The 15,856-nt window shown below is 41.1% G+C and overlaps 2 long non-coding RNA genes across 2 annotated transcripts; both read right to left on the bottom strand.

The window, feature by feature from the left end:
- Positions 1-1,761: 1,761 nt before the first annotated feature.
- Positions 1,762-2,416, bottom strand: LOC135487281 (uncharacterized). Its single transcript, XR_010446799.1, has 3 exons — positions 2,376-2,416; positions 2,047-2,238; positions 1,762-1,934 (listed from the first exon to the last, which is right to left on the bottom strand). It is a non-coding gene; the product is annotated as an uncharacterized LOC135487281 (long non-coding RNA).
- A 286-nt stretch (positions 2,417-2,702) lies between these two features.
- LOC135485885 (uncharacterized) lies at positions 2,703-10,785 on the bottom strand. Its single transcript, XR_010446648.1, has 3 exons — positions 10,734-10,785; positions 3,311-3,502; positions 2,703-2,871 (listed from the first exon to the last, which is right to left on the bottom strand). It is a non-coding gene; the product is annotated as an uncharacterized LOC135485885 (long non-coding RNA).
- Between the last annotated feature and the right edge of the window lie 5,071 nt (positions 10,786-15,856).

Here is a 15,856-nt window from a genome sequence, read left to right as displayed (position 1 = left end):
GTCCATTCAGTAACAATTGTGTGTTGCAACTTATGGCTGGAAAAGCAATCAAAGTACGAGATTGTATCGATAATGATAATGATCAAGGCCAAACATGGGGGAAATGTAGAAAGGAAATGAGGAAAGCTTTCTCTCTGGAGGAACTTTACCTTTACACACAGGCGTCTGGTCAGTCCATTTCCCATAAACATTGTCAGTTCCATTTTCACTACACTTGGAGCTCCCTTTCCCATCGAGAACAAAGCCTTGGTTACAATGATAGGTTACAGTTGACCCATACACAGCTGCTTTGGTGACTGATACATATCCGTTTGATATGACAGGGGGTTCACAGGTAATAGCTAGAAGAGAAAAGAAGAATACAACACAACATTAAGGACCATCTCAAAATTCCTTCAAACCACAAAGAAATTAAATGTTTATTATGGGTGCATGGGATGGCAATTGACCAATCGTGTGCGGTAGCCTTTCGACTTACCTTTGCAAACAGGCGTTAGCTCTGACCACTTTCCCTTGGCGCTGTTTGGATCTTTATGAACACACGTAGAATTTGTCTTTCCAACGAGAATGAAGCCTTCGTCGCATCTAAAGCTCACTGTCGTGCCATGGGTACTTTGACCACCCGCTATTACTTGTCCATTAAATAATAATGGTGTGTCGCAACTGATGGCTGGAAAAAGAATCAAAGTACGGGATTGTATCGATAATGATAATGATCATGGCCGGAAATGGGGGAAATGTAGAAAGGAAATGAGAAAGCTTTCTCTCTGGAGGAACTTTACCTTTACACACAGGCGTTTGGCCAGTCCATTTCCCATACACATTGTCAGTTCCATTTTGACTACACTTGGAGCTTCCTTTCCCATCGAGAACAAAGCCTTGGTTACAATGATAGGTTACAGTTGACCCATACACGGCTGCTTTGGTGACTGATACATATCCGTTTGATATGACAGGGGGTTCACAGGTAATAGCTAGAAAAGAAAAGAAGAATACAACACAATATTAAGGACCATCGAAATTCCTTCAAACCGCAAACAAATTAAATGTTTATTATGGGTGCATGGGAAGGAAATTGACCAATTATGTGCGGTAGCCATTGGACTTACCCTTGCAAACATGCGTTGGCTCTGACCACTTTCCCTTGGCGCTGTTTGGATCTTCATGAACACACGTAGAATTTGTCTTTCCTACGAGAATGAAGCCTTCGTCGCATCTAAAGCTCACTGTCGTGCCATGGGTACTTTGACCACCCGCTATTACTTGTCCATTCAGTAACAATGGTGTGTCGCAGCTAATGGCTGGAAAAAGAATCAAAGTACGGGATTGTATCGATAATGATAATGATCAAGGCCAAACATGGGGGAAATGTAGAAAGGAAATTAGGAAAGCTCCAATCGGGAGAAACTTTACCTTTACACACAGGTGACTGGTTAGTCCATTTTCCATAAATATTGTCAGTTCCATTTTGACTACACTTGGAGCTTCCTTTCCCATCCAGAACAAAGCCTTGGTTACAATGATAGGTTACAGTTGACCCATACACGACTGCTTCTGTGACTGATACATGTCCGTTTGATATGACAGGGGGTTCACAGGTAATAGCTAGAAAAGAAAAGAAGAATACAACACAACATTAAGGACCATCTCAAAATTCCTTCAAACCACAAATAAATTATATGTTTATTATGGGTGCATGGGAAGGAAATTGACCAATCGTGTGTAGTAGCTATTGGACTTACCCTTGCAAACAGGCGTTGGCTCTGACCACTTTCCCTTGGCGCTGCTAGGATCTTCATGAACACACGTAGAATTTGTCTTTCCTACGAGAATGAAGCCTTCGTCGCATCTAATGCTCACTGTCGTGCCATGGGTAATTTGACCACCCGCTATTACTTGTCCATTAAGTATTAATGGTGTGTCGCAACTTATGGCTTGGAAAGGAATGAAAGTACGGGATTGCATCGATAATGATAATGATGAAAGCCAAAAATTGGGGAAATGTAGAAAGGAAATGAGAAAGCTTTCTCTCTGGAGGAACTTTACCTTTACACACAGGCGACTGGTCAGTCCATTTCCCATAAACATTGTCAGTTCCATTTTGACTACACTTGGAGCTTCCTTTACCATCCAGAACAAAGCCTTGGTTACAATGATAGGTTACAGTTGACCCGTACACCGCTTCTTTGGTGACTGATACATGTCCGTTGGATATGACAGGAGGTTCACAGGTGATAACTAGAAAAGAAAAGAAGAATACAACACAACATTAAGGACCATCTCAAAATCCCTTCAAACCACAAACAAATTCAATGTTTATTATGGGTGCATGGGATGGCAATTGGCAAATCGTGTGCAGTAGGCATTGGACTTACCCTTGCAAACAGGCGTTGGCTCTGACCACTTTCCCTTGGCGCTGTTTGGATCATCATGAACACACGTAGAATTTGTCTTTCCTACGAGAATGAAGCCTTCGTCGCATCTAAAGCTCACTGTCGTGCCATGGGTACTTTGACCACCCGCTATTACTTGTCCATTCAGTAATAATGGTGTGTCGCAACTGATGGCTGGAAAAAGAATCAAAGTACGGGATTGTATCGATAATGATATCGATCAAAGCCAAAAATCGGGGAAATGTACAATGGAAATCAGAAAGCTTTCTCTCTGGAGGAACTTTACCTTTACACACAGGCGTCTGGTCAGTCCATTTCCCATACGCATTGTCAGTTCCATTTTGACTACACTTGGAGCTTCCTTTCCCATCGAGAACAAAGCCTTGGTTACAATGATAGATTACAGTTGACCCGTACACCGCTGCTTTGGTGACTGATACATGTCCGTTGGATATGACAGGAGGTTCACAGGTGATAACTAGAAAAGAAAAGAAGAATACAACACAACATTAAGGACCATCTCAAAATTCCTTCAAACCACAAACAAATTAAATGTTTATTATGGGTGCATGGGATGGCAATTGGCCAATCGTGTGCGGTAGCCATTGGACTTACCCTTGCAAACAGGCGTTGGCTCTGACCACTTTCCCTTGGCGCTGTTTGGATCTTCATGAATACACGTAGAATTGGTCTTTCCTACGAGAATGAAGCCTTCGTCGCATCTAAAGCTCACTGTCGTGCCATGGGTACTTCGACCACCCGCTATTACTTGTCCATTAAGTAATAATGGTGTATCGCAACTTATGGCTCGGAAAGGAATCAAAGTACTGGATTGTATCGATGATAATGGTCAAAGCCAAACATGGGGGAAATGTAGAAAGGAAATGAGGAAAGCTTTCTCTCTGGAGGAACTGTACCTTTACACACAGGCGACTGGTTAGTCCATTTCCCATAAACATTGTCAGTTCCATTTTGACTACACTTTGAGCTCCGTTTCCCATCCAGAACAAAGCCTTGGTTACAATGATAGGTTACAATTGACCCATACACGGCTGCTTTGGTGACTGATACATGTCCGTTTGATATGACAGGGGGTTCACAGGTAATAGCTAGAAAAGAAAAGAAGAATACAACACAACATTAAGAACCATCTCAAAATTCCTTCAAACCACAAAGAAATTAAATGTTTATAATGGGTGCATGGGATGGCAATTGACCAATCGTGTGCGTTAGCCATTGGACTCACTCTTGCAAACAGGCGTTGGCTCTGACCATAAAGGCATTGTTACTTGTCAGGTTTTGATGCACATCCCTAGAAAAAGGGAACGCTGCGCTGGGATAGTCTCGCCATCCTCCGAAAAGCTACATATTTTGCGTGTCCTAAAAGCACCGGTCTACGCACGGGCGTCACAATAATGACATAATAAATACATTACAGCGCCGGGGTCTTCATTAGCCAGATACTATTAGGCCCCACGGGTGGAGCTGATTGGCCGCTGCCGGGGGCCTAATTCTAAACGATTTTATTTGCGTTGTCCGTACAGAATTTTGTCAACGCAGGATCTTCGGCTATGAATACGTTTTGGTGTTCTATAATGCATCATGAACTTCAGTGCAACACTCGGCACTGATGACCGAGTTTATGCCCTCAATAAACCTACACTCAGGCTTGAAGTGGGATCGCCGGCTGCTCTCTAATACCACAACACCAACGCTGTTCGATGATAATTAAACAAACTGCTTTCTCGTTACTCAATAAGGTATATTCAATCCATTCCTTGCTTTGATAGGCACTGACTATATATTTTGTTGTTTTGTGGTATTTATCGACGTTTTTCGGCGATTGCGGGAGGGGGGTTAGATAGATGCTTCTTAAAAGATCGTGTAACAACAAGTTCGCGGCCCATGCATTCGAGATTGAGGAGACAAGACCACTAATGAATATTCATAGGTTGGAGGGTCCAGGCCTATCTATTAGACGAGTGCATGTTTTTTACTCTCAAGTACATATTTGGAGAGGTATTGAAAAAATATTTGTTGTGGCAAGTCTACAGATATAAAGAAATTATTTGATGAAAAAATTAATTTCGAATTTTGCTAATTGGGTAATAGGGGGCGTGTTTTGAGTTTTTTCTGCCAGTTGGCTGAAAAGAGTGGAAATATCAAAGTCTGTCTAATTTGTCGATTAAAAAAAAATTTCCGTGGTCAATCACCATTTTATTTTTCACCATTTACTTGCCCGACTGTCCGGAATAACATAATCTAAATTTCAGATTCACAACACCACGCGTTCTTTGATGCGTCGCGGTCAAACATTGACAATTTAACTGCTAAAAGGCTTAAAAAATCAATTGTGGTCTTGTCTCTATTTACACTACATTTTGGGTCAATATAGTGAAAAATTTGAATGTGCTCAAATCACTCTAATTCATTTAGAATATTGTATTGCTGATGATTTAAGGTCAAAACAAGCTAAAATAATGAGAAAAAAACTTAATTTGACCCAAATAAGAGTCAACCTAACCCCGGTCTAAGTTCGGTTTCATTTTTACAAGTCTTGTTGTGTTGCCATTCATTTTGTAATTTCTTTGAAACTACTTAGGCCTTGATTCTGAAAGTTGTGCCCTAAGCAGCAAAGATATTCCTAAATCACGTCCTAAAGTTTCAGCTCCATAGCTTGCTTATTCTGGCCAGGGCAGGTCTTTGAATTTGGTGCTGTTGGGTGCAAAATCATGACTTTTTGTCGATTTTGTCCTCTTTCGTCGCTTTGGCACAGTTGTACCACTCTTTGAAATGTCTCTCATTTCTCCAAAAATGTCCAGATATGACTTTCCTTTGTTGGAGAGTTGTGGGATGTCATGTACATTAGTTTGAAAAAAATCTCAAAATGTTAACCCCTGAAATGTACCTTCATTGAGACAAGACCACTAATGAATATTCATAGGTTGGAGGGTCCAGGCCTATCTATTAGACGAGTGCATGTTTTTTACTCTCAAGTACATATTTGGAGAGGTATTGAAAAAATATTTGTTGTGGCAAGTCTACAGATATAAAGAAATTATTTGATGAAAAAATTAATTTCGAATTTTGCTAATTGGGTAATAGGGGGCGTGTTTTGAGTTTTTTCTGCCAGTTGGCTGAAAAGAGTGGAAATATCAAAGTCTGTCTAATTTGTCGATTAAAAAAAAATTTCCGTGGTCAATCACCATTTTATTTTTCACCATTTACTTGCCCGACTGTCCGGAATAACATAATCTAAATTTCAGATTCACAACACCACGCGTTCTTTGATGCGTCGCGGTCAAACATTGACAATTTAACTGCTAAAAGGCTTAAAAAATCAATTGTGGTCTTGTCTCTGAGAGCGCGTTTGTTTTCAAGGAAAGATGTAAGAGCCGTTTTGATTGGGCAGAGTGGATTTGTCCGCCTCATCCCGAAATTATCCATCAGTTACTCCAGGGTCAGTAACGTGACCAAGGGGTGGAGCAAACGACTGACTCTGGTATTCGAGGATGTCAATAACGTACATGTAGTGTGCATTAGGCGTACCTCAGGCCTACATATAGGTATCTCACGACAGGATCGGGGAGTGTTGGATTTTGGGCGGATACCTGTCAATTCGCCAAGTTGGGTCGCTGACGGACCACGGCTGAAGATATGAATTGATCTAGACATTAATCTAGACAATAAATCAAAACAGTCTACAAGATGATAGTTCACTGACAAAGTACTCGAGGTTCGTTTATCGGACGAGATTTTATTGACCTTAATTGTTCCACCTAATTAGATTTACGACATTTGCTTTGGCAAAGATTACACCTGTGAAAAAAGGGTGCGAAAATTGACACGTATTTCACAGACACCGGAAATGAAAAAAACATCAACACACAACGATATTATACTTAGTAAATATTAGGCTCAGTCATGTTAATAGAGAGGTTAAGACCCTGGGCGCAAGCGACAAACGTAAACCGGGAATCATGTTATACTAGGTTGCGTTTAGGGCCGGCGTAGCAGTCGGAAGTGTTCAATTGGAAAAAGTGTCCGGTCCTATATTCAGATAATGGTATATACATGTAGTTCTGTGGAGACGATGCCTCAGAGAATAAAGCACATGATAGAATCCTCTGTTCCGAGGACATTCTGCCCTAGGACATTTCGAACTTTTACATCGATGTAGCGGTCGTAAAATAATTGTTTTAAAAAGTATCGTCCTTCCTTCTTGTAATGTGACGGGAGGCATTGTTTTATACAGACAAATAACCTTCAATTACCTCGGATTTTCCCCGGAACACTGTATCATTGGATAAGTTTTCCTATCATATAGGGTTATTTGAAAAAAGGCTGTTATCTCATCTATACAGATCATGATAGTCTCTACTAGTTTGTTCAATACGTGGCCAAGACACTTGCTTAAACAAGCCGGTTATTTTACATGTCATCATGTGATAAACGGTGTGCTAATTTTCTTAAATTGCCCAAAATCATTATCTATGTGTGTATGTGGGTATACGGTAAAAAAGGTACAGGAAAAAAAGGTACGGAAATAAAGGTACAGGAAATAAAAGTACAGGAAATAAAAGTACTGGAAATAAAGGTACCGGAAAAAAAGGTGCCTGAAAAAAGGTACACAATATTTTTTTTAAATATCATTCTCTTCAACTGGTTCAGACTCGGCCTATGTCTTAATCTTTTCTTGCCCATTTTTTTCTTCTGTGACTAAGGTGGTGCCTTAAAATAGTTTAATACATTGCGGACAATTTTGTTACGGAATGAATTTGAGGAAAATTCTTTGAAGAAAATGCCCAACAGGGGAGCTGACGTTTTTTTGGTAATACCGTCTTTTCATCGATGTAAGACCGGTTCATTAGGATTAATGCATGCGCCTACCACGAGCACAGGGCACAATACCATTTCACTCATTGGTCGAAAGTTGAATGAAGTAGGTGTATTACTAGCAGAATGACAGATTGGCCTAACGAGACACATAGGATATGCAAAGCGCTCGCGTTTATTGTGGTTTGCGGTCTGAGTTTGCGGTTTCAGTGCGGTTTTGCGGTTTGGGTCTGTTTGATAGATCAACGTTAACCCTTTCTCACATAAAACTCGTTTGAGTGGGCATCACAGGCCTTTTGGGGGCTCTACCAGCATCGCTTCAAGACAGCGATGCTTCATGCATTCAGGTTTATTCAGGTTGGCTTTCATCCAATCTTTATTCATCTTTTTTTGCCTTTATTCATTGTTTTTATTTTTTATTTCTCATTTCTGTTTTGTTTTTTATGCATTATTTTGGATTTTTATTCTGGTCCGGTTGTCGATTTTCTCTGTTGACCCGATTGCTTACTGCCCTGCTATATCTCAGGCTCAAACTCATCAGGCAGATTGAGGAATTCTACCCCCTGTTCGTCGTCATCGTCGTCATCTGGAACTGGGTGTGGACCTGCGTCTATGTTCTGTGGGCGTAACGCTTTCTCAAATCCATGCTCGACGACCTCTGGGCTGATCGCTTCCAAGGCACGGCTGACGATGTTGACAACATCTCTGAGTCCAATTGGATCACACTGGCCTGCTTCGTTGGTGTTTTCGGTCTTCCATGACTTCCATGCTTGTCTGGCGTGACATTTGAAGGATCTCATGACAGCCACATCCAGGGGTTGTGCCAACGATGTGCATCCGGCCGGTACAAAGTTGAGTCTGCCCCCTTCTGCAGTGAGACGATTCCTGAAGTTCTCCGTTCGATGTACTCTGAACTGATCTACCAAAAGTATGAAATGTTCAGCATGGGCCTCATGGTCGTATGGGATGAAGATTTCGTCAAGCCAATAGTGACTCGTCTCCTGTCTGACCCATCCCGTGGCGGACGATGTGACCACAACGTTTTCGGGCAACTCGGCCTCTTCCAGAGCTCGAAGCGCGCGAACAAATCCTCTTCTCGGAAAGGTGATGTGGGCTCGCATCTTATCGCCATTTGCCGCCACGCAAAGTGTAACAGAACATCAAAGCTTTGCATTCTTCCTGGAGGTTCGTACATCAACAGCCTTGGCACCTTTCTCATTGAGGGTGTACATTAGGCGGAGGTCAAAAAGGAGGAAAGTTTGGTCCATGTTGAAGAACAGGCGCATTCGTATACCAACAATTTCGATGGTGTTGGTTATTTCATCGCGAAAGTTTCGAACCAGGACAACGGCATTTTCTGGAATGGTGGTAGTGTTCTTCGTGACTTTTCGCAGGCTGATGTCCTTCCTCTTCATAAAAAGTTCCACCCAGCCGTTGGATGCATGGAAATCATGCATTAGTGGTTTTGCTTCTGTGGCGAGTTGTCGGCGCTCTCCGGCCTGGGAGGGCATCCCACCAGGTGTGGAATAGTTGCACGGCCTTCTCCTGGATCCTGGATCACAACAGGTAGACGTCTTCGCCGAACATCCCGGAACCAAATTTCTAGTTGGTCTTCGACCTCAGGCCAGTAACCAATCAACCTCTGCTTCACCTTTCGCGGGTCTTTGCCCCGGTTCTGCTTCTCCTCAATTCCAGGTCATGACGGTTCCACCTGCGAAACGTCTCAAAAGGTATGTTGTGGTGGTTGGCAAATTCTGTCATCGTTCGCACAGTGCCATTTCCAATGGCTACCTCAAAGTATCGCATGTATCGCAGCTTCTCCGACACGGAATAACTACGCTTTCTTTTAGGCAGTGGCTCATCCATATTTCTACAAGTTGTAGGCAAGGCAAGAAGAGGTTTCCGACAGTACCCAAACTTTATATACGCCTGAAACCTCACTGATTACTCAATAGTTTTCGCCCTTTTAGGCCTACGTGTTGTCCCAACTAAAATGCTAAAGTAATTCTCCCGGATTCCAAACTATGGACCAGACATTGGGTGATATGAATAAATACTAGCAAATGCTTTTACTCCGGTTTTGTACAGGAAGGCCTAGTGTAAATGTACATGGAGATTTAGATAAAAGCATTTGCTTGTCTTTATTCATATCACCCAATGTTGTTCGAAGTTCCTTTCAATCATCCATTACACTTAGCAAACAAGCCTTGATATGCCTTTTTTACGCTTTTTAAGGTACTCAAATTTTGAAATTAAACATCCTGTAAAAACCGGTGGAGTATTTTGTGGGACACCCCGTATTATTCCGCCGCGGCACTCGTCCGTACAAATGACGCAACCCTATTAGGTCACCTGCGAAACATACAGCAGCCCCTCTAAAACCTAGGCCTGCCTTCCAAGTTGACAGTCTACTGCTATTGGTCGTTACCATGCGTGTATTGTGATCCTCTACTACGTACCATCATAAGGTGGGTTTGGCCTGAATATTAGGAACCGGTGGTTTATCGATGAAAAGACAGTAACTACATTCATGTTCTCTTAAATTTTAAAATACTCGAGTCGTATTCTTATTAGGGGCGGATCCAGGGTCTTGGGAAAGGGAGGCGCACCTGGCATCCTACCTGGCATGTCACTAAAGATTCTCGCCAGTTTCCCTAAATAGCTTGTGTTTGGTCTTAAATCTAGTAATTTGTCTGTTAAGACCTAATTGGCCAGGTACATTGTTAATTGGATCCAGCTCTATGATGAATGTTAATTGATCAATTGCAATTTAACTTGAACATTGGTACATTTATCAGTTAACCCTTTTGCAGAGGGAATTGTCCTATAATCTTTACAGTCATCATGATCTTGATAGCCGTGTTTTCACTATTGAAAACCATAACGGTAAACTGGAAATTTGATATACATGTACCTATTTCTAAGGCCTATGCAATGCCTTCGCAACAAATCAAGTTAAATGTTATGAATAGAAAGAGAGAGAATTCAAATGATATTTAAAAAAAATATTGTGTACCTTTTTTACCTATTTATGTCATTTTCTGTACCTATTTTTCCAGTACATTTTTTTCCGGTACCTTTATTTCCAGTACTTTTATTCCCTGTACCTTTATTTCCTGTACCTTTATTTCCGTACCTTTTTTTCCTGTACCTTTTTTTCCTGTACCTTTATTACCTAGATTCGTGTATGTGGAGCTGATAACCTTTATGAAGGGGACTAGATGTAGATTTCGTTTCACGTTGGCCTATGGTTTAATTAGAGAGGATCAGATTTTGACCCGAGAATGAGAACGAGAACGATACCGCATTTGACAACGGATATCGCGTTGCCTCTCGGCAGACATACAATGAAAGAGCGTTCCTTTAATGTCGGGTAGGCCGGCCTATGTCTAGAAACAACTTGATGTCGTCTACTAGAGAAAACATCACCTTGTTCTCGTTCTTGTTCTGCGATCCAAATCGGAACATCTCTAGTCTCTCTATTTTATTGGCAGCTTTACCTACCTTGACATTGGGGTCTATCAGCTGACCATTTCCCCATTTCGCCGCTTATTTCACACGTGGCATTGGATGCTCCTTTTAGAGCATAACCTTTTTTGCACGAGTACTTCGCCGTACCATCGATGGTCAATTTCGATACAGAAACCTCACCGTTTTCGAGAGGAAGCTGTTTCATGCAAACTATATCTGAAAACAGAGTTCAACATGACACGATTTCAGAATGTAAAAAGAAGTCCGGCTAAGGGTCTGCTTTGTTTCAAATACCATCAACTACTCAAACTGTATACGCCTATTACTCCATGGTCACTAGTTCCGATTTCGGGTCTTGTAGGGTCGTCCAAAAAAGTGCGTATTTATAATTTGCCGTAATTTTTCTACAAATGTTGTCAGTCTGCTAAGATTTTTCTGCCGGGGTTAGGGTGCCTCACTGATGTTAAACATTATGACGGTGAATCGTTTTTAAGTCCACCTTTTTTCCTCACATGTTTAAAAGACATGTTTCTTCGTAACGTGTTTGATTTTTAGAATGTCCATTTCCTCTAACTTTTCTCGCATGTTCCGGCGATGCAATAATGAACCAGATATATTTCTCTATCCAATTGCACACTTCATATTTACATGTATGTTATCACTCAGTGGTGCTTGCACATGCCCATGATACTTTGCTGATACCATAAACCTCATTGTTTTTGTCTTATTTTCATGCCAATTCAAACTGTGATGTGCATCGACACTGAATATGAGAACGTCAAAAAGTGTGGGAAAATGAAGATTCTGAAAATCGAACATTTAAATAATTATTAAAAAATGAGGTAATTGGAGTTGACGAGAATATTTTTCACTGTTAATATGATCGTCTATAAACACTATCCAACCACTGGCAGAAATACAATATTTATTGGTAGACATTATGGCAATTAACATTGCACATTTTTTTGGACCACCCTGTTTATCTTCGGTGGCATGGGTGTGAGATGCAGCCCAGACGCAAGACACCCTGACACCAAACTATTTTTGAGTTCGATCAGTTAAATTTGCCAGGTCGTTAGCATCAAATAGGGCCTATTGACGATGCATGAAACATAATTAGGTGATTGACTGACTAAAATCCGTTTCTTGAGAAACCGAGAGGACACCATGGCCAGAAAATAGGTTTCTATATAGTCGTACAAGGAATGGCGTGTCGATGGAAATCCTGTGAAAAACGCAAATCACCCAAGAAAAAAGGAGTTTGATTTGAGACTGAGAGGCCCCTTTCTGTTGAAATCGTGCGACATACGCATCTCCCGCTGGAAACAAGGGATTAAAGCTGAAAATGCGTGGTAAAAGGACTTCAGACAGAACAGTTGAGCAGTGCGAGACAATACCACCATTGAATCTTCCTAGGTTGGAGGGTCCAGGCCTATCAATTAGACGAGTGCATGTTTTTAACTCACAAGTACATATTTGGGGAGGTATTGAAAAAATATTTGCTGTGGCAAGTCTACAGATATAAAGACATTATTTGATGAAAAAATTAATTTCGAATTTTGCTAATTTGGTAATAGGGGGCGTATTTTGAGATTTTTCTGCCAGTTGGCTGAAAAGAGTGGAAATATCAATGTATGTCTAATTTGTCGATTATCAAAAAATTTCCATGGTCAACTACCAGTTTACTTTTCACCATTTACTTGCCCGACTGTCCGGAATATCATATCAAAATTTCAGATTCACAACCCCACGCAGTATTTGATGCGTCGCGGTCAAACATTGACAATTGAACTGCTAAAAGGCTTAAAAAATCAATGGTGGTCTTGCCTCGTGCTCGGCTGTGCGAAGGGTGCCGACATGTTACCAGTGTATGGGAAGGCCTAGAGAACACTTTTAGAAATAAAGGTTTTTGCGCTTTTGAAAACCTTTTAATGGTTTAATGGCCAACACCAATATGCACCCTGTAGCGGTTTTCCAGTAAAATGAAAACCTGCAGTAAATGATTTTTGAGATTTTTAAGAACTTCTATTAAAGGGTTTTTCATTTCGATTCGCTATGATTCGCTATGACTCAATCATGTCATCCAATATTGGCAAAATATGAAGTATCCACCTGAAGTTGTTACCACTATGAGTATTATTTCAATAAGGGGTTGTGGTAAGATGATTCAATCTGCAAAATATCAGCAGACTGTAGGTTCGATGTTATAATTTAAAGGAGCTATAAAATCAGATTGCTTAGATTTTAATTCGGTAATGGAGTAAAGTTGTTTAAATTAATGCAAATTGTGTCTTCTCGAAAGAGCAGGTTTTATGCTATGATCATTGTGGTGAGGTTTTATGCTATGATCACAGGCAGAGTGGTGAGCGACCTACCAGAACAGTCTACGTGTAGGTTGGTATTTTTGGACGTGTCTGCATTTGTCGCCACACACGCTTGACCATAAGGACATGGTAATAATCTTTGTTTGCAATTGTATTCTTTCATGAAGTCCAGCTGAAATGATAAATCGTTCAAAAGAAATCGTTCAAGAGAAAGAAATCAAACTGTCCAAATGCAATTACTAGTAGGCATAGAACTAATGGTTGCAGAGCCTGCTACATGTACAACACAAAATAAAGATTGTTTCAAAACATCGTCTAGCATCAGTAAGTTCATCCTCGAAAATCCAGAGTCAGTCGTATCCTCCTCCCCTCGCGCACACGTTACTGCTTATAAGCTGGATCCTTAGTGCTGATTGTTGGTCTGAGGTTCAGGATGCCGGGTCAGATTGCTGCAATATTAAAGTTTGGTGCAAAAATATGCTGTATGCCCTGTGGTTCCATACACCGTCACCAGGCAACAACATGACTCAGATGCAGCACCGTGACACCATTTGCATAAAACTGTTCCAAATGATATGGTAGTGTACCAGGCCTAACCGCAGGCTATACCATGTATATTACTTACGCTGTCCTTTACCCACAATGGTCTCATTTTATGGAGACAAATACATTGTAGTACGGCTACTTCCTAACTTACGATCACTTACAACTTCTTCCTTTGTCTTTATCCCATGTTTCGCTAAGTCTCCGTATTTGCAGCCTTCTCGACACTCTTCGTTTAAATCTATGCCGCCTGGCTGTTCAAGCCAGCTTAGTCCCCGCCGATACCTGCCGGGGTGTTCAACGAGGAACGACTTTGCCTCTTTGTCTTCAAGATGGACGCGGTCGTCTCGGTGAACATGTGAAGCTATGGATAACATCAAGAACTAATAAATAAATCATTCAATTTCAGCATTCGGGTACATGTACACGTTTGTCACGAGACAATTCTGCCCAGAGATCAGAGAAACGTCATTGTCTATACAGTCATGTAATTTCTAGAAACCGCTAGACTGACACTCTCCAAATTCGAGTCAACTTCACTCAACTTAACGGCTAATCGACATCACATTAAACATATCCAACTCGGTAAATTATTGATTTGATTTTTGTAAATGATGATTTCACGGCGCATATAATGCACCTTATGTAAATGTAGTAATATTAAATGTGCCAATAATTATAGTAATACTCTTAATAATATACATGTACGTACATGTACTAACTCTATCGTCTTATCCATTTTCATCGGGCTGCGAATACTGTATCAAAACATTTTTGTATTTGCTATTTACAAATGTTTTCATTTCTTGCTATCATATACCTGGAAAAAATGCTCATCTTCCCGCCCAGAAATAAAGGGACTCGGTACTTTTTTGGTGTGAAGGAACATTATGTGCCGTTGTCGTTGTCGCTATTTTATCGAAGGGTGTCAGACTTTAGCAGGCGATCATAGGACACTCCCGGCTCACAATTTCACTGCCAGAGGTTTCTAGGGACAGTCGTTAGTACCAGAACAATACTATTTAAAAAATGCCCCCCCCCCCCCCTCTTCCCATACAACGTTACAGCTTGGTTCACGAAATCGATTAGCACATTTTTGACGACACGACAGACCTTTTGTAGCTTAGTATAGAGTTTTCGCAAATCCCCCAAAACACCAACGCGAACGCCTACCCTTTTGTTCGGCATCCTGATCAGGAGCTCGAACAAAGAGATCGCGTTGGCGTTTCGGGCTCTAGCTCTGCGAAAACTCCCTACAGCGCGGAGGACATGTGGTAATGTGATTAAAGGCAAAGAATCGCGTAATCTGCAAGAACTGCTGCTCGCCTGAAACAAAATCGAGTAAGCACAGAATCGAACGACAAATACGTGTTTCCAGTTTGCCTACCTGCTAAGATATCAGAAAAAAGAACACTCCAGAAAATAATCAAATGGAGAAACTGTCTCATTTTGTTCCTCGCACAACTCGTGTGTCTTAGTTTCGACAAGAGTTTAAGAATTGACTCGCACGGCGCAAAAACCAAATGAAATAATTAATATATAAATATACACGTATACTTGGTTTGAGACATGCCGTTCAAATTGTCGCCTCTTTCACGGCCAAAGGCAGTGACCTTTGATAACAGTAATTAAATAACATCACGCGAAGCGTCGGTTGTTCTAAAAATGACAGATAATACCCATTTTGATTACGATTATTTTCATCTGATGATAAATATGAAAGGGCCGTCCTACTTGTTTTATGTTTTATCATATTACCCTAAATGCACGGTTCTGCCCGGGCATCAGTTATAGGAGTTTGAAAGGGTATAAACGCAGGTACCTGCGTAATCCAAATTTAGGGCAATTTTCACCCTCCTGGCCCCGACTAAGGCCCAATTTCGGCAATTTCACAACACCCCCCCCCTCCCCAATTAAGCCTTCCAAAATCATATTACTCTAAGCTACCACCCATTATCAGCATGAAAGAAGCAACAAAAAAGTTAAGAAATTAAAAACAACCCTAATTCAACCACATTTCTAGACACGGGCTTAACAAATACCACTCTTCTACCTTTAAAAATGCATTACTCCATCAGTGTAAGGTTATAAACACATTGTAAATCAGGGGTCTTGACTTCATTTTTAACCTGGCACGCCTTGTAAAGAACCGACCTCGGGGCGGCCTGTAACCTCTTTCAGCATATTATGATTGCTGTGACAAGTGCTGCTGGAATAATTAACCACAGATAATTAACCACAGATATATGGATTTAAATCCTTCATAAGTTTCATGTTCTGTAGGGGGAA

Source organism: Lineus longissimus, chromosome 4 (assembly GCF_910592395.1).
Source record: "Lineus longissimus chromosome 4, tnLinLong1.2, whole genome shotgun sequence".
Taxonomy (NCBI): Eukaryota; Metazoa; Nemertea; class Pilidiophora; order Heteronemertea; family Lineidae; genus Lineus; species Lineus longissimus.
This window is presented reverse-complemented; position numbering and strand designations above follow the sequence as displayed.